Source organism: Oryctolagus cuniculus, chromosome 10 (genome assembly GCF_964237555.1).
Source record: "Oryctolagus cuniculus chromosome 10, mOryCun1.1, whole genome shotgun sequence".
In the NCBI taxonomy this organism is placed as follows: Eukaryota; Metazoa; Chordata; class Mammalia; order Lagomorpha; family Leporidae; genus Oryctolagus; species Oryctolagus cuniculus.
In genome coordinates this window covers 74,473,854-74,492,075 of record NC_091441.1, presented here as the reverse complement: position 1 = coordinate 74,492,075, position 18,222 = coordinate 74,473,854, and the positions used below count along the sequence as shown (strand labels likewise).

Genomic DNA, 18,222 nt, shown 5'->3' with positions numbered 1-18,222 from the left:
CCACCTACATGGGAAACCCAGGTTGAGTTCCAGGATCTTGTTTTTGGCCTGGCTCAGTCCTGTGGGCATAGGGAGTTAACCAGAGCATGGAAGATATCTCTCACTCCTTCTCCCCTGCAACTCCAGTAAGAAAACTTGAAAAAAAAAAAAAAAAACATTTAAAATGCAAGTTAACAAGCCTCATCCCACAGATGATTCAGCAAACCTCATGATGGGCAACCTCTGTTATTTCAGCAGAACCCCAGTTAATCTCTGCAGAAAGATCAGAAGTTTGGACACAATGGAGACAAACAGAGGAATTTCACTGCTGTTAGTGAGGCTTGCTCTCTCTCTCTCTAAGATTCATTTACTTATTTGAAAGGCAGAGTTGCAGAAAGGCAGAGGCAGAGGCAGAGAGAGAGAGAGAGAGAGAGAGAGAGAGAGAGATCTTCCATCCGCTGGTTTACTCCCCCCAAATCTGCAAAGCCTAGAGCTGGGCCAATCCAAAGCCAGGAGCCAGGAACTTCTTCTGGGTCTCCCACGTGCATGTAGGGGCCCAAGGACTTGGGCCATCTTCTACTGCTTTCCCAGGCCATAGAAGAAAGCTGGATTTGAAGTGGAGCAGCCAAGACTCGAACCAGCTCCCATATGGGATGCCGGCAATGCAGGTGGCAGCTTTTACCTGCTATGCCACAGCACCAGCCCTGAAGCTTTCTCTTTGATGGGTGACTGATGTAACTACTAAATGCCCACAAAGCCTTTCCTCACTGTTAAGTATTGATAGTTTAAGAAGATATGCTTTTGATTTGTTGTGAGTAGTCATTTAGGTATTTATTTCATACGCCAATGTTTTACTCTAATAAAATAATGGAGTTTGAGGATTACAAATTACTCTCTTACACGAAAATAAGAAAAGTAAAGTTCCTTGACACAAAGGAACCAGCCCTCAGTACTTACAAGCTTTAGCTTATGCTTTCTTCAGATCATACATCTGTCACATAATTTCCTAAATTCAGGTATCAAGATAGTCATCTGTTGCCCATTAATGATCTGTCACTCAAAAACTGTGCAGAAATAAAAACTTTAAATTATACACAAAAGATCCCGTAGTCCTGGAACACAAAGCCCCAAACATAAGCATGACAGAACTTCATGCCAACCAAAACAATGAGACTTTCATTCTACAAATATCTATCAAAGCCCTGATATGTGTGCGTGCCACTCCCTTCATAGACCACCAAAAAAAGGCAGATGGTAAGCAATGTTACAGTATTATCTAAATTGTAATATATTCTCTCGCTAAAGAAGAATTTTATGAAAGAAGAATTTTTTAAAGTTTATTTATTTATTTGGCAGGTAGAGTTACAGACAGAGAGAGAGAGAGAGAGAGAGAGAGAGAGAGAAAGGTCTTCCTTCCATTGGTTCACTCCCCAAAATGGCTGCTGCGACCGGCGCTGCACCGATCCGAAGCCAGGAGCCAGGCACTTCATCCTGGTCTCCCATGCAGGTGCAGGGCCCAAGCACTTGGGCCATCCTCCACTGCCTTCCCGGGCCACAGCAGAGAGCTGGACTGGAAGAGGAGCAACTGAGACAGAAGCCGGCACCCCAACTGGGACTAGAACCCAGGGTGCCAGTGCCACAGGCAGAGGATTAGCCAAGTAAGCCACGGCGCCGGGCCCCGGGAATTTTTTTTTGTAATGACTGAGAATAAGCATCTTGAGACCCTTATGTCTTGAAGGTCAGTCAAGGCTTCCTGGAGCGATGGACAGGTAGGTGTCACCCAGACCAACTGTCAGAGTGGAAGCCAAGAGGTTTCCTGTCTGAAACAGAGGTAAATTGAGAATGGGGATGAGCTGAGGGGAGTGAGGTGAGGCCTTGGGTGTTACAGGCCCATGGGCACATGCAAGGACCTTGAAGCCAGTGGGGCCACGCTGCGTTCTGAAGGACACTGAAGAAGGCTGCTGCAGTTGGGATGTGGAGTTTCAGGAGGAGGCTAGGGAGAACAAGCCACCTCATGCACACAGGCTGCATCAGGTAGCAGGTTTTCTCTAGGCGGACGCCCAGCTCACCCGCAGCTTCTGGAGTAATACAGCACCATGGGTCAGAGAGACTGGCGCAAGAAAGGGAGTAAGGAGGAAGGCCATTTTGCAGTTGGTTGCATTTATGTAAGAAATGTGGAAGGAACAGAGTGCTGAGAATGTGACCTGGCACATAAGGATCCAGAGGAATCTTCCGGTGTTTTTAATTTGTGACTGGTTGCAACGGTGCTGGGAAAGGATAGACCCAAAGACCATGGGGTGCCCCAGGCATTGACAACCACTGTAAGAGTGACAGAAAGCACGCAACACCCACGCTGCAAACAGCTTGAGAGGAAAAGGGATGAATTCCCTTTTGGACACACGAGGTGTGGAGCAGCAGATGTCCAAGAGACATGCGAGAGCAAGGCACCATGACAGAAAGAATGGTGGCAAGGTCAGCTAGAGCCTCGTGCTGGACAGGGGACTTCTGGATACAATCTTTGGTCACACGTGTGCTACCCGCACAGGTTGCAAACTGAGAATCCTCAGAAGCTTAATTCTCATAAGTTTATCATGTCGTGATAGGAGCTGCTTTGTCATAGTGAGTAAAGCAGACGTGGGAACTCCTCACAAGGTGCTTACAGGATAGCAAAGAAGGAATCTGATAGGGAAGTGTACAGTTCCAAGTTGTGACAAGTGCTGTGTGGAAATGGAACACAAGACAGCCAACAGAGGTGTCTCTATTTAGAAGGTGAAAACCTTCTCTAAGTCAACAATATATAAGTTATAACCTAAGGCTGAGCGGCAGCCAAAATCTCCAATGGGTGTACGCATGTATACTCATGAATATGTGTGTATGCATGTGTGTGTGTGCAAATGTGTGGGTGTACTTGGAGGTCAGGTCTGAAGGGGGCTCCCTGGTAAAGGGACAGAATCTTCCCTAAGGTAGGGAAGAGGCTCAACAAAATGGCAGAACAGGGAGCTCTTACTCCCCGAAGCAGGGCGATGAGATGTTAAAGGAATCGGCAGTGTTTAAATCCTACACAGCTCTGCAGGTGATATGTAATCATTTCTCATTTTATCCTAAGTGCAACAGAAAGCCACTTAAGTGTTCTGAGTAGAGGAATATTAATTGTCCCTATATTAAAAGAAATTACTGCCTGGGCTGTGGTCTAGAATGGTTTGGGGAAAACGAAAGGAGGTAAGGAAGTCAATGCAGGTGTCCCAGGAGAGCAGCTGGTGACTTGGGGTAAGGATGACATGGGTAGAGATGGAGGAAAGTGGGCAAATGTGAGGAATGGCACAGAATGAGAAGCCAAAGACCCATGGAATCTGGGCAGCACCATAATAAGTGCCCCATAATACAGCTAGCTACCTGAGTATGGAAACAGCCACAGGATTTCTTTACCCAACTAAAATAATCTAGCGACAGGCAAAAACAAATGATCTATCAGTAGCACAAAGTGGTTTGAATTCTGGATCTCATGTCTTAACATCTGAAAGGCAATCAAAATCAAGTGACTTAGGAAACAAGTGGGACAAAATTGTTCCCTGTTCTAGAACATGGGAAATGTACGATGTGAGTTACAAAGGCACCTAAGAGAGTGCCTTGCAATTGCTGAAACGTAGATAATCTATTTCTTCAAACACCAATACATCTGCAATAAGGAGTATGTGTACCTTCTGAATTATCTCATTCTACTTAATAAAATAGTCATTTTTCCTCGCTCTTTACAAGGCAGCTTCTTGCACAGTAAAGATTCTACAAATATTTACATTCCAAGTAGCAGAGCTGTTTGAAATGCTATAAAGTTCTGCCAGCACTTCTATTACAAACCCTTATTTCTTGTTTATAACATGTACATAAAAGAAGGAAAATAAAAATGTACTACGGATTGAAACTTGGCATACAAAATTTCAAACAGGAAGTACATTTCTGCTGCAGCAAATTTCCCAAAGAAATGTTCTACCGTGTTTAAGACCCGGGGAGGTGGGGGGGAGGGAAGCAGCATTACAAACCCAAGACCACTTAGCACACTTGATTAGCTTTTGAAAATTTTCTACAAATTTGATCCAAAACTGAGAAATCAGTCTGAGACTCAAAGAAATGTCCTATCTCCAAATATTCTGAGCCCCAATATTCTCATTATTGTCAAATACTTTCACAAAAGGGATATTAGTGAATGTACTCTTATCTAGCATAAAGAAGGTAATATTCCAACAGCACTAAGTGACTATCTTATATATGTCTGTGTATATTAAAAATCACATACATATGCATATGTGCATATTAAAAGTCACAGGCAAGACCTTAGAGATGCTCAAAGAGATATACTCACTGGGATAATAAGGCTTAAAGGTGGTAGTGATGAAGACTTTAAAACCCACACCACTTCCATAAATTCTCCTGTTATCTGAGTATCTCCCACTGCATAAAATTAACATTATTCTACTGCTAACAACTTATTAAATGGTGATTGAAAAACACAGAACACCGACCCTGTCAGTTTCTCTGTTGTGTTGCGTTGCCACAATATAGCGATATACAGATCCGACAATTTGAAAGGGGGGGGGGGGCAATTACCTCTATATACTATTTCAGCACAAAACATATTAAGAGTTAATGAGAACTTCTAGTCGGACACTTAAATTATGCAGTAAAAACAAAGCTGGAAGATGCATACTGAATATGTGAGAAGGAGTTAGGAACTCATACAAGAGAAAGATGCATATTTTGCTAGCAGAGCGAAGAAGCTATTAGTTTGTAATAACTAGGCATATATGAAATGTGACAGTGATAAAATTGAACATAAATCAGCAACAGAAAGGCTACAGCTTGTTGTCCGCAGCTTATCTTGGCCCCACTTGAAATTGCTCAGTGCTTTGGTCCTATTAAATGGTCTGTGGCCATTTTCAGGCACACTGGGGCTCGGGTTGTGCTGTGAAGGATATTTAAAAGTTAGAGCTCTCCGGCAGACACGAGCTGAGTGCCTTCACATTGTCAGGCTAACAGTAATGACACCCAGACAGTGGGGACGACATGGGGCTGAATGTTATTGTCTGAGGCGGCCACCGCCTGAATCTATGACCTGGCAAATCAATTAGCCACTCACAAGAGTCTCACCTAACCCACCCTTGGGTAGGAGGGCCACTTGCATGCCCTCACCCTCACCATTCCTCTAACCAAAGCACTCAACAATCTGCTGCCCTAGTCGATGCTAATCGTTTGAGGGGTTCTGGAACCACATGCTGACTCTCAAGTGGATGGCAAGCAAGCACCTGGACATCAATTACCCCTGGCCCTGCTCCTTAGGAGTGTCAAGCAAACACCTCTCCTTTTAGTTGGGGTGAACCCTATCAGATGACTTCCTTTAGCCATCAACATTTACAGGAACCTGCCCCATGACAACGAGGAGGGCTCAGACAAAGCACCTCACAAGTGGATATATACCAACCCACAGACAACTCCCTCCCCCAGAGCCATGACCCACAAAGGGTTAAAACCACCACCTAGGATCCCAGGTTACTGTCGCCAAAGTCAGGTTACTGTTGGTAAACAGAGCTAGCCATGGAAAGTAACACATTGGACTTCAGTGGAGACACAAGGGCTCCTTCATTGGCAATTACCCCTCCTCTCAATCTCCGAAGGGCTCTGACTCATTGCTCTGATTAATTCCTGTTTTTAATCTATTTACAGATCAGGATTCTTTCTCAGCCAGTGTGAAATTCATCTCTGTGGGGGCAGACAGAAACCACAGCATGCACATTCTCCCTACTTTTTTTTTTTTTTTAGTTATTCTTGCTTAATCATTTTTAAAATTATTTCTGGATTCACCTCCCCACCGTGGGAGCTGGGCTCTGACTTCCCTCCCGCACACCAGGCTTTCCAGTGGCGTGCTCCAGCTCCGTTACCCCGCATCCCGGGCTGGGGATGTCAGAACTGGCCGCCCCCTGCCCTGCGCTCTGCTCCCCCCTGTCCCCTCCCTTTTAGCTCTTGGAAGGGCTCTGGGCATTATTAAAACGCTTCTCGGAGCGCATCTCCTCGTTGTAAATCAATAAGGAAATGCGATACGGGGAAGGACACACGGATTGGTGAGCCGTGCACTCGCGGAGCCCGGAGCCGCTCCTATCTTCCACGCCACACCAGAACAGTTCTGGCTGGTGCTGTGGCTCAGGCGGGGGTGGCGGGGGACACTCCCTGGTTTTCCGCCTCTGCATTTCTGATACCCGCTGGTTTCGCACTCTGGGGCTCCTGGGAGAACACAGAAGTCAACAAACCCGGGCCGCGTCTAGCCCATCCAAGAAAAGGTGGCGGATAAACACGACGATAGAGTCCCTGCCAGACTGCAGACAGGAGGGCAAGGAGCACGCAGCTCCGAAAACTTGGGCGCTAACCGAGGCGTCCTCCTCCTGCACCCTGGATCCTTTAGCCCCGTGACTCGGGACTCAGGTGTGGGTCCCAGCACAGAGGCGACACTTCCCCTCGCCCTGCGCCTCGCATGGGGCTTCTTTCTCCGCACCCCTCGGCTCACAACTTTATTTCCCAACTTTACTCGCCGAACCCGTGTGCTGAAAGAAATGCAGAGGGCCCGACCCGCATTTCCCCGCGCCCAACATGAGGCTGCGGGATCTTCCAAGCCCAAAGGCAACCCTCGCCCTGGAAGAGAGAAAATGACCTCCCCAAGGCAAAACGGCTGGGATAAGCCCTTTATTCTCCAGCCGGCAGGTGTATTCCCGGCCAACAAACTTCGGGATGGTGACGCCGGGAAGCCGCGGGGAAAGTTGGCCCCGGCAGGTGGCTCCTTTTCCGCGCCCGGCTGGCAGGCAGGAAACCAGGCAGCATCAACCTACCTGGTGCCTGCAGCTCGCCAGGCTCCCGCCCGCAGCCGCCGCCGCCGCCGCCGCCGCTGCCGCTCGTCGGGGCCCGGGGGCCGCCGTGCGCGCCCGCGCGAGCCGCCGCCGCCGCCGCCGCCGCGCCCCGCCCGCCGTTCCCGCGGATCCCGCGGCGCCCGCCCGCCCGCCGCCGCCGCCGCCGCCGCCGTCGTGCGCCAGGCCGCTGCGGCTGCTGCCGGCGCCGAGAGAGCGCTGCGTGCGCCTCAGCTGCTCCGGCTCTGGCTCCGGCTCCGGCGCGGGCGCGGGAGGGAGGGGACGTGGCGGGAGGGAGGGGCGGGGAACGCGGCGCGGCAGCCAACGGGGGCCCGCGCCCGCGCTCGCGGCGCCCCCCGAGCCCCGCGCCGGCAGACCGCGCTCTGACCTGCGCTCCCCGCTGGCACCCACGCGTGTCCGGACCCCGCAGGGTCTGGGCGGTGCACGGGTTGCCGCCGGCTGGAGCCGGGTGGGGGGTAGAGGGAGCCGGTGCGGGGAGGCGGGGGCGCCGCACAGCTGGCTCCTGCGGAGCAGGGGGGTTAAGGCAGGAAATCCCACTTCTGAGAAAACCTGCTGCAGCCGCGCTCCCGCAAGCGCGCCAAGATCTCGGATTCTGGCATTAGAGCGCGTAATTAAGAAGGCTTTGCTGTGCATGGGGCAGCGGGTTGCGCTGTTTCGATGAATGAGTTCGTAGAGTCCCTGGCGCAACCCTGATCTATTACTGTTCCTGGATTCAGGGAGGAGGCCAAGTATTTTTGCCCAATGTTTCCATGAGTCGGAGAATAAACGCAATTGTATTCTTGGATGGGATCTTATCCCCTGTATCTGTCCACGTACCTACGGACGGTGGTCGCTGGAAGGAGAAGCTGGATTTGAAGTCAGCCGGTTGAAGTCCTAAGCCTTTGAGTTGAATGGCGGCACCTGTACAAACAGGGCGACTTGATGTAGGTGAGAAAAGATAGGGACAACTTACCGTCCATCCTTAGGGGAGGGGCTAGTTAAAATGCAGTGGAGCTAGGCAATGGAATAGAAAACAGCCGCTACACCGAGAAAGATGCCTCTACCCGGTATTGGCATACATGACCTCCAAAAGGGGCTGTTAGGAAAAAGACGTTGCTGCAAGAAACTACGTGCAATTTGGTGCCTTGTATATATGCACACTGGTGCCTATTTTGTGCATTCATGGTTTCTAGAACGATGTTCCAAGATGCTGTTAACCCTAGTCATTGGGAGGGAGACTGAAATTAGAGCCGACTTTTTACTTTTACAACTTAAAATTAGAGCACAAGTTAGTTTTCCTTTTACATTAAGAAATCTAGTCACGTTTGCTTAACTGGACTCAAACAGCAGCTCACAGCCCGGTCTCCTCGTCTCACCTCTGCACTCCCTGTAATATCTGCAGTCCAGCCCAGGTGACATCCCGTGAAGAGCAGCAACCTCACCTGACCTGAAAATGAATTCCTAGGGAATGCTTCTTTTGACTGCGCTTTCTCAGTCTTGGCCATTTCCCCCAAAAAAGGAGTGAGCAGTCCCCGCAATTCAGAATGCATTTGGAGCTCTCCCGCAGGGGGGTTAAAAACAGGAGACAGAACCCAGGGCAGTGAGGTGCAGGGCACTGCTCCCTACAGTGAAGCCGGCGTGCAGGCCCCCAGCCCCTCCTACTGACACAAAGAACTCCCTTCAATAGCTGCAACAAGTGCCCCACCCCAAACTGTTTCCATAGTGATGCTCTCTGACCTCTGGAGCACCCAGCAAGGTTCATAACTGATGTTAGCCACTTTTGTCCTGTCTTGCACTTTATCGGGAAGCTGCTTATCCCTGTCAGGGTAATGGCTGGATTCAAAAAAAAAATTTTTTTTAAAGCTGGGATTATTTATGTTTTAGGAGTGGGGGCAGAGGAAAGAGGCAGGGATAGATAGAGCACACTGCAATAAATAAAAATAATGTGCTTTTTCCCATCAGAATTAAATCGCAGTAAATTTGGACTCCTTAGGGTCTCTCTACGTAGCAAAAGAAAAAAATAGAACAGGTATGGAAAGGTGGTTTATGATCGCTTCAGTTGTTATTGGTTACTGTAAATAATCTTTTTGCTTGCAATCTGGGAACATGTTGGCAAACCCCTTGAGTGTGACAAAATGTTTTATTGGGTAGAACTGGTGTATTCTGGAAGAAGCTGAGAGAACTTTACATGCAAATTATGCTCATGCCTTACACCTCGCACATGCAATTACTGCCATGCCCACATCCATCATAGGCATGGGTCTTCTTTTAATATTTTCAAGTTGACGTCTCATAATGCATTTTCCTTCAAATTCATACACATATACCCTAGCTAATGGGAAGGGAAAGAGCATTTCTATCAAGGAGGAGGAGCTGCCCCAGGCAGCAGAATGACAGGGAGAAAAGACAGGAGAGAGTCTTTTAAATTAGAGGGAAATCTAAACCCTCGCCCCTCCCAGCCCTCTCCAAATAATTAGTCATTTCCAGACTCAAATTGCTTTTCCTGTGCTGGTGGAAGCTGATTAATACTGGGAAGGGATTTAATGGAATTTTGAATCCTATAGTTGTAGCAGAAGGGGGGGGGCAGCCTAAAATTTGTGGGCATAATGATGAACATTTAATGTGAGCCAGTTTCCTAGTTAAAACAGATAAAAAGTGGATAAAGATATGTATGGAGAGAGATGTGCACCCTTCTATATCCTCCTCTGGCCCAAAATGTAAAGCATAATGTGAGTCAACTGAAAAACCTGATATTTACCAAAAGTTGATACACAAGAGCAGGTCTAAATAAAATTTCCATCCAATTTCTGGGCCGGAAGCCCAGGAAATTAAAAAAAAAAAATTAAAGTCACATGTGGGTCTTCTCAGTGTGAAAGCCGGATGGAGTTTTTATTGAATTTGGCCTCAACTGATTGTAGTATTATAAGCAATTCCGCAGTGAAGTTTCAGCAACCATTTAGATGGCAAATCCTTTTTTAGGGTATATAACTAAGAATAATAACTTCCTTTTTATATGGTCCCTTTTGTATCAAAGCACTTTAAAGTGTGAGATCATCATCCTCTTATTAAGGTTCTCTAGCCATGTTGGAATATAGAAGCTATTGCATGTCACTGACACCACATAATAGTTATTTGTTTGCCTGTTTACTGTGTAGCAAAGGGAAATGAAGAAAAAATATCTCCTAACCACATGGACTGAAATTCTTAAGTAAAGGTATAAATTGGAATGTAGCCAAACTACTAAGTTAAACACATCTATTTCTGTAAAAAGCAAGGTGGAGTCTTCAAATTTCTGGAAAGACAAGTCCTGTAGCCATCGCTATGTTACTGTCTCAGGGTTCTAGTTGTTACCTGAATGCAGAGATTAAGCTGTGGGGTATATGGAATTGTCGTATGATAGCGAGTCGAGTGGGTTGTTTTGAGTGGTTTTATTTATTTATTAGGAATTTTATTATATATATAGTAATTAATAACTAATTGAGGTATTGTTTTTTCCTCTGAAGACGTTTACTGAAACTTCTACTGAATTGGTCATAGAGCATACGGCTATGTTGTGTGCTTTTTCTTTTCAGTTTCTGTCACAAGAATGTAAGCTTCTTGAAGGAAGTTACTTTGCACTAGCTGCTGCTCTCATAGCTCCCAGCACAAATCTGACTCATTTATATATCATGGGTTTGCATATGGGTTAGTGACTGAACAAACTTCCAGTGTGCTGAATGCTTTACGTGCTTTGCATGCTTCCTCAAAGTGCTTTGCAAGCCTTCCAACCCCATAAGGTAACTGTTGTGTGTACACCATTTCTCCAGCTGGATTTATTCCAAGTTCTTATGCTGGTGTAGGAGATGAGTCAAAGCAGAGAGATAGCGCAAAGATGAGAGCAGGCTTTATTTAAAGAGATTAAAGAGATAGTGCACAGAAGTGAATGTGGACAGCCTCATGGGGAGATTTGCCCCCACCCCAATTTGGCTGCCGCCTTTCCTGGGTGGGGATGGTGGTACCCAAATTGAGTATAAAAATGGGGTGGAGTTTGGTAGGGTTCTGTGCGTGCGATGATCTCTGGGGAGGTTCCATGGTGTCTCTATATGGAGCTCAGTACGCACGTGATCATTATTGCACCTCCTGCATGAAGGAGGAAGCTCAGGGGCATCTTGGGAAAGTGGCCACCCTGATCTGTCAGGAAAGGGGTGGAGCTTTTGCAGTGCAGATCTGGGACATGGAGACTGCTGGAAGCCTCTCAGCTTTGTCCTTCGCTAACTCCCTGCCTAGCCCACATCAGTGCCTTCTGTTTAACCATCATTTTACGGATGAAGGAGCTACAACACAAAAAAAGCAAACTTCTATATCTGGTAGTTCATTCCTCTAGCATTGTACGGACTGTCACCCAGACTCCTAATACCTGACTCTGCTCAGTGCAGCAATATCCTTTGAAGTTAAAGTGAATTTTTGTCAGCCATCCAGTCCTGCACTTCTCAAACTATGATGTGCCCATGAATTGGCTGGGGATCTGATTAAAAGGCACATGCTGATGCAACAGGTATGGGGTGAGGTCTGAGACTCTGTATTTCTGCTGAACTTCCAGACAATGCCAAGGCTGTTGTCTGCAGATTGAATTTTAAGCACCTAAGACATATGATAGCCCAGGCCTCTCCAGTTAACATTACCTATCTGGAATATCCCAAGTTTTAAGGGTTTGCATTAATGGAAGATAAGATTGATACCGGGATTACTTAGTCATGGAATCATAGAATTCAGAGGACCAGTGTTGTGGCATAGAGCAAAGCTTTGCTTGCAATACTGACATTCTATATGGGTGCTGGTTCCTGTCCTCGCTGCCCTACTTGTGATCCAGCTCCCTGCTAATGTGCCTGGGAAAACAGCTGAAGATGGCCCAAGAACTTGGGGGCCTCCCCCACATGAGAGATCCAGATGAACTTCTTTGATTCCTGGCTTTGGCTAGAACCAGCACTGGCCATTGTGGCCATTGGGGGAAATGAAATGAAATGAAAGATTTTTCTCTTTCTCTCTCTCTATTCTCTCTATTCTCTCCCTCTATCTCTCTCTCTCCCTCCCTTTTTCTTTAACTCTGCCTTTGAAATAAATGAGTCTTTTTTAAAAATGATAAAGTTGTATTTAAAATTGTTTCTACTGGGCTTAAAGTGGTTATTCCAGAATGAAACCTCAATATCCTCAAGATGTTAGTTTTCTATGCAGAAGAACAAACTAAGGCAAAGAAAGATCATATAGGATTCCTCAGTTCATTCGTGATAGGGCTGAGACAGGAACCACCAAGCCCGGAGGCCTGTCCTCTTTTCTTTGCGGCCTGATCACACCTGCTCCACTCAATTAGTTTTCTTTTTTAAATGAACTTTATTTGAAAGGCAGAAGAACAGAGAATCCCCCATCTTTTGGTTTACTCCACAAGCACCTGCAACCGCCCAGGGTGGATCAAGCTGAAGCTGGGAACTCAATATGGGTTTCTCACAAGGGTGGCAGGGACCTAAATACTTGAGCCATCACCTGCTGCAGAGCCAGGACTCAAACCCAGGTGCTCCTATTTAAGTTGTGAGTGTCCCAAATGGTGTCTTAACCACTCCTCCAAATGCCCTCTTAATTCGTTTTTGAAGGTAGATTTCATGGATATTTGAAATGGCAATGGTTTGATAAGGTTAAAGGAAGAAATGAGGCTACTTTCAACTTTACAGCTCACGAATTGACAGTTGGTTCTATATAGAGACTTTCACCCTAATGTTTGTGCCTATACCCAGGAATCTGTTTCGGATTGAATAATTCTATTTATGTTCTTTTTCCCCCAAATATTGGTAGAAATAATACTGGCTTTCCCATTTAAGTATTATGTTTTAAAGAAGAGGTTATTATTATGTACATACATGTATCACTTCATTGAAAATAGGGGATTTTGCACAAAGTAACAATTTACCTAAATCAATTTTTAAATGTGGATTTCATGAGTATCTGTTTCAGTAAGTATCTATTTTATCAATCTACCCAAAATGTTCTCCTCAAGAATGCCAACCTGTCTTGGAATGGGACGAAGATTCTGTCCCGGTTGCCCCTCTTCCAGGCCAGCTCTCTGCTGTGGCCAGAGAGTGCAGTGGAGGATGGCCCAAGTGCTTGGGCCCTGCACCCCATGGGAGACCAGGATAAGTACCTGGCTCCTGCCATTGGATCAGCGTGGTGCGCCGGCCGCAGCGCGCCAGCCGCGGCGGCCATTGGAGGGTGAACCAACGGCAAAAAGGAAGACCTTTCTCTCTGTCTCTCTCTCACTGTCCACTCTGCCTGTCAAAAAAAAAAAAAGATATTTTATATGCTAAAATGTACAAAACATTCCTTGCATATTTGTATTTTATTCCTGCTCATACTGTTATTTTGATGCTGATTTTTGGACACAAGTAAATGTACTCTATCTCTAAAATATTTTATCTAAAATATCTTAGTTAATATGTTGACACGAAGGCTTTTTTATAAACTTAAGGAAAAGAAAATTCACCAAGTAGTTCCAGATAAAAACAAAAATTGGGTTCTTTGCTAGCTTTAAAAAATATCTTACATGAATTATAGTTGGTCCTCCAACTTCAGCTGTTATATTCACAGATTCAACTAACTGCAAGTCAAAAACATGTGGAAAAAATTTGCAAATGTATTGAGAATGTACAGACTTTATCTTGTCATTATTTCCTAAACAGTGCACTGTAACACCTATTTACATGGTTTTCACGTTGTATCTAGTATTATAAATAATCTAGAGGTGATGCAAAATATACATCAGGATGTGCATAGGTTATATGTAAATACTATGCCATTCTGCACAGGGGATGTGGGCATTCTCAGATTTGGGTTGGTGGAGGTGATCCTGGAACCAGTGCCATGCTGGTATCAATGGATGCCTGTGTGCAGAGTGAGAACGATGATGGTCATCATTAGCACCAGAAACTTAAGTAGCTTAGACAGCAAAGGCTGTTTCTTGCTGTTCTAAAGATTGGAAGTCCAATATCAGAGTGCCATCACAGTCTGCTTCTGCCAAAGGCCCTCTTCCTGGTTTACAACGAGCTGTCTTCCTATTGAATCCTCACTCGTCAAAGAGCTGAAAGAGAGAAAGCAGGCTCTCTGTTCTGTTCCTACAAAATCACTAAGCCTGCTCATGACCAGATGACCTCTTAACAGACCAACCTCCTTATACCACCACCCAGGATAGGATTTCACACTTTGAATCATGGAAGACACATTCAGTTCACAGTATTGATATAAATTAAGTTCAGGAAAAGGACTGTTAGATAGGAAATTTCCTATGTGTTGATTTCAGTTGCTTACTTCAGATCCTCATGACCCTATCAAGTTGCATAACAAATAACATTTTGGGAACATTTCTAAGCATCTGTATCGAATGGACTTTTTGGGCTCCGGAAGAAGGGACAACAGGAATAGTTTACATTTCAGCCAGGTTACTTCTGTTGAAATACTTTCTCTTTAATAATTTAATGCAGCCTTAATATGAGCAACCAAAAGTATAAAATAGCACAAAATAATCAATCCTGCTGTAATTGTGCAACTTTTCACCCTGGTCATTTAAGCTATAAAAACAAAAAGATCCATTTTCATTGTTTGCTAACAGCAGAGTCGTCATCTCCATGCTTACTTACAACTCACCCAAGAACGATGAGTCCTTCACTTCCCTCAGTGGCTGGTGGAAGAGCAGCCCATTGCTGAGGTTCTAATGGCCACCTTTGGGCCTCAGACATGAGCCAACACATAACCACCATGAATGTAATCATTGAATGAGCACACCTCCCGTGCCTTTTTCCACAATTCCTTTTGCCTACCTGCTATGCATTTAGATCACTGGTTTCTGAATTTTTTTTTTCTCAAAACACTGAAAGGTAAGAGAATTTTTCTTAATGGAGCACACAATTCATTATGCTAAAAATATCTTTTTGCAAAACCCAGGAAACAGACTCTTTTAGCATAGTGGTTCTCAGTTTTTGTTGCTCGTTAGAATGACTTGCAGGGACTTTAAAATCCCAGATGCTCTGGCTTTTCCTCATTCTGATTAGTTTAGACTCTCTAGGGGCAGTGCCCAGACATCTGGATTTTACAACTGTCCTTGGGACTCCAATGTGCACCTGAATTTGAGAAGCACTTGATGTGTGTTGAAGTATGTCCTCTAAAAGGTGTATTTAAGTTCCAACCCGAAGTACCTGTGAATGTGACTTTATTTGGAAATAAAGTCTTTGTAGATGTAATTATTCAATTAAAATAAGAACTTACTGTATTAAGGCAAGTCCTGATCTAATGATCGTCATCCTCATAAAAAGATCGAAATGTGGGCACATGTATATAACAAAAGGAGACACAGAGGATAGACGGCCACATGACTACAGAGGCAGACTGGGCCTTGTGCACCTGCAAGCCAAGACATATCACAGATCTCCAGGAACTACAGAAGCTGAACCACCAGAAAGAAACCAACCATGCTGGTACCTTGATTGTGGACATCTGGCCTCCCAAACAAATTTCTGTTGTTTAAACCACCCCGTTATAGGAAAGTGCTACAGCACTTCTAAATTCAAGGACTAGAATCACTTGCAGTGTGATTCCTCCTCTCTCCTTATTTAGCTGTCTAGTTGAATTGGTGGACAGATGCTGAATTAATAGCCATTTTCATGGAATATGCCAGAATAAATATTTTGCCTCTTCCCATACCTCACTCCTGTCCCACCACTGTCATTAAGGCAGGCAGAAAAATTCAAAGCACTTATTTTGATGAAACATTTCTTTCAGTCATTATAGTTTTAGGGATTAGACTTTGCCACTTGTTATTCCAAGCATTTACTTGCTTACACAATTTCTACCTTGGTTCGTAAAATACTGTGTGAGTCACATCAAGTCCAATTGCTACAGGGTACAATCAGTGTAATCAAAACATTTTTAGGCAGGCATTGTGGCACTCAGGTTAAGCTGTAGGTTGGTATGCCTACATCCCATATTGGAGTGCATGTTTGAGTTTTGAATATTCTGCTTCCAATCCAGCTTTCCCCTAATGCACCTGCTCCAGTATTTAGCTCCCTGCCACTCACCTGGGGGACCCAAGTGGAGTCTGGGCTCCTGATTTTGACCTGATCCAGCCCTGGCTGTTGCAGGCATTTGGAGAGTGAACTAGCAGATGAAAGATATCTCTCGCTCTCTCTCTCTCTCGCTTTGCATTTCAACTACATGAGAAAATAAACATTTATTTTAAAAAATCTAAAGTTGAAAACCATGAAAAACAGATGACTTGTTTTTCTTGAAGCATTTCTCCAAAATAGTGGCTCTCAAAGAACAGTCTCTCCCATTATTTCTTCAATAATTACAAAAAGATACTAAACCATGAGCTATTTTAAAGACGAAATTGGAACAGACTTCAGGTGACTCTTGAGCATCTTCAAACTATTATGACAGTGCTCTCCAACACTAGGATTAAAAGTATAGACATGAATTGGCCATTGGCAAAAATTAACTGATTGTTAAAGTGTAGGTCAGCAGCCCTGCTCCCAGCCAACCATGCCAGAACTGCATGTGTGACTCCAACTAATAAAATGATATTCAAGCTATGGAATGCACATGGACAGACCCTCTAAGCTGGTCTAGAGATTTATAAACTGTAACCCATAAATGTGATTGCTACATGTCTGACACCTAAGACCACAGAAACTACAAACATCCATGCAGATATTCAACTATGAGATGCAACATGAGACATACCAAGACACATTAGTTGATGGTTTAAAACACAAATAGAGATATATTAAAAGTAAGGATTAATGAGTCACAGGGACAGAAACACCACTGATGGAGCAAGGGAGGGATGGCTACTACCTTTTGTTAATAAAGATGGCTAATTCCTTGAAATAAACATTTCTAGTATTTTGATTAATAATAAGTTATGATCATAAGGCAATTTCTTTGGAGTTATTTCTGGCTTTATAATCTTCAGGATCTCTGGGGCAGGGAAGAAATACACACAATAAAGTGAAAGTGGAGGATTAAGACAGTGTTACTCAAGTATTTACAGAGGAAAGATCTCTGTCTATGATAGCTAAATAATTTTATACATGGATAATGGATGATTACATAATTTATGGTGTCCAGTGAGAAATGAAAATGTAGGACAGCTTGTCCAAAAACTAAGAAGAAAGTTTGAAGAAAAAGTTTTAAAATTTTCTTCCATGGACTCTATCTCTTGAATTGTCATGATGTTTTTATTTTCTTTTTAGTATCATCCTAAGTAAACAAGAATTAAACATATCGCTAGCTTGAAATTTACTGTGCATCTTATGTTGTGCAATGTCAGTTGCAAGTGACATTTTAAATATAAGAATATGTAACTCATATAGAAATAGCAGAATTATAAAATTTGTACTTTATAGTTTCTGCATGCATACATGCAAGGGAACTTCAAAAAGCTCATGGAAAATGCACTGAACAGATGCATTTGTCTTAGTGTATAAAGACTTACTAATGTGATGGTAAAGATAGAGTGTGCTACCTTGAGAATCATTGAGTAACCTGTTAATGAGGTGGTCTAGGCAGACACACCATGGGTATTATGTGGGTTATAACAGGCATTTTCCACGAGTGGTTAGAATGGTTAGAAATACTCTATTTTGTCTCACCAGAGCATAGAAACATCGGACAAAGTTAACACAGACCTTATTTAATCTGATTTGCACACATTCTATAAATGTGATCTGCTTTTGTCTTACCGTTGAATAAAATAAATGACCAAGAGGAAAAGGACCTAAGGGTTGTTCTATCTTTCCCTGTCCTTCTATGTTATAATTTGCACATCAGTGATTGACTATTACAAGCGAGCTTGCCACATAAGACCAGACATAATAGGGCTCCTTGGCCCATTGGTCTTTCTACGATTGAAGCAAAACTCTCATTCCAGTGGAAATTATGGCTCTGAAGGCTGTTGGCATTGTGTTTACTCATTTTTAGACATAACCAGCTTACTTTGAACTCAATAGGGGCTTTACTGGACCTCCCCCACATATAAGGCCATAGCATGAAAAATCTGTGCACATGAGCCTCCCAAAAATGTTGTCTGTGAATGGTGTGAGAAGGAATGCAGGCATGGATTGTGCATGCAAGGGCACTTTAGAAGTTTTGTGGAAAAGTAGAATCAAAAGTTGTTTATTTTAAAGCAAAAGAATTTTAAACCCATGTGTAATGTTCTTTTTCATAATACACACTCTCCGTTAACTTTTGCAGACCCTCCTATGCATGGATTTCAAACTTCTGGACCCCAAAACAAATTTTATCTTTTAATCCCAGTTTCTTAAACATTTTGAAGCATACCCTC

The 18,222-nt window shown here is 44.3% G+C and overlaps 1 protein-coding gene across 1 annotated transcript in view; it reads right to left on the bottom strand.

Annotated features, from left to right (window-relative positions):
* CNTN3 (contactin 3) overlaps positions 1-6,956 on the bottom strand; it is a 423,339-nt gene extending 416,383 nt beyond the window's left edge. The window contains exon 1 of the mRNA XM_051851466.2: positions 6,849-6,956. The gene's annotated coding sequence lies outside the window, so the exon portion shown is untranslated. The remainder of the gene's footprint in view (positions 1-6,848) is intronic.
* Between the last annotated feature and the right edge of the window lie 11,266 nt (positions 6,957-18,222).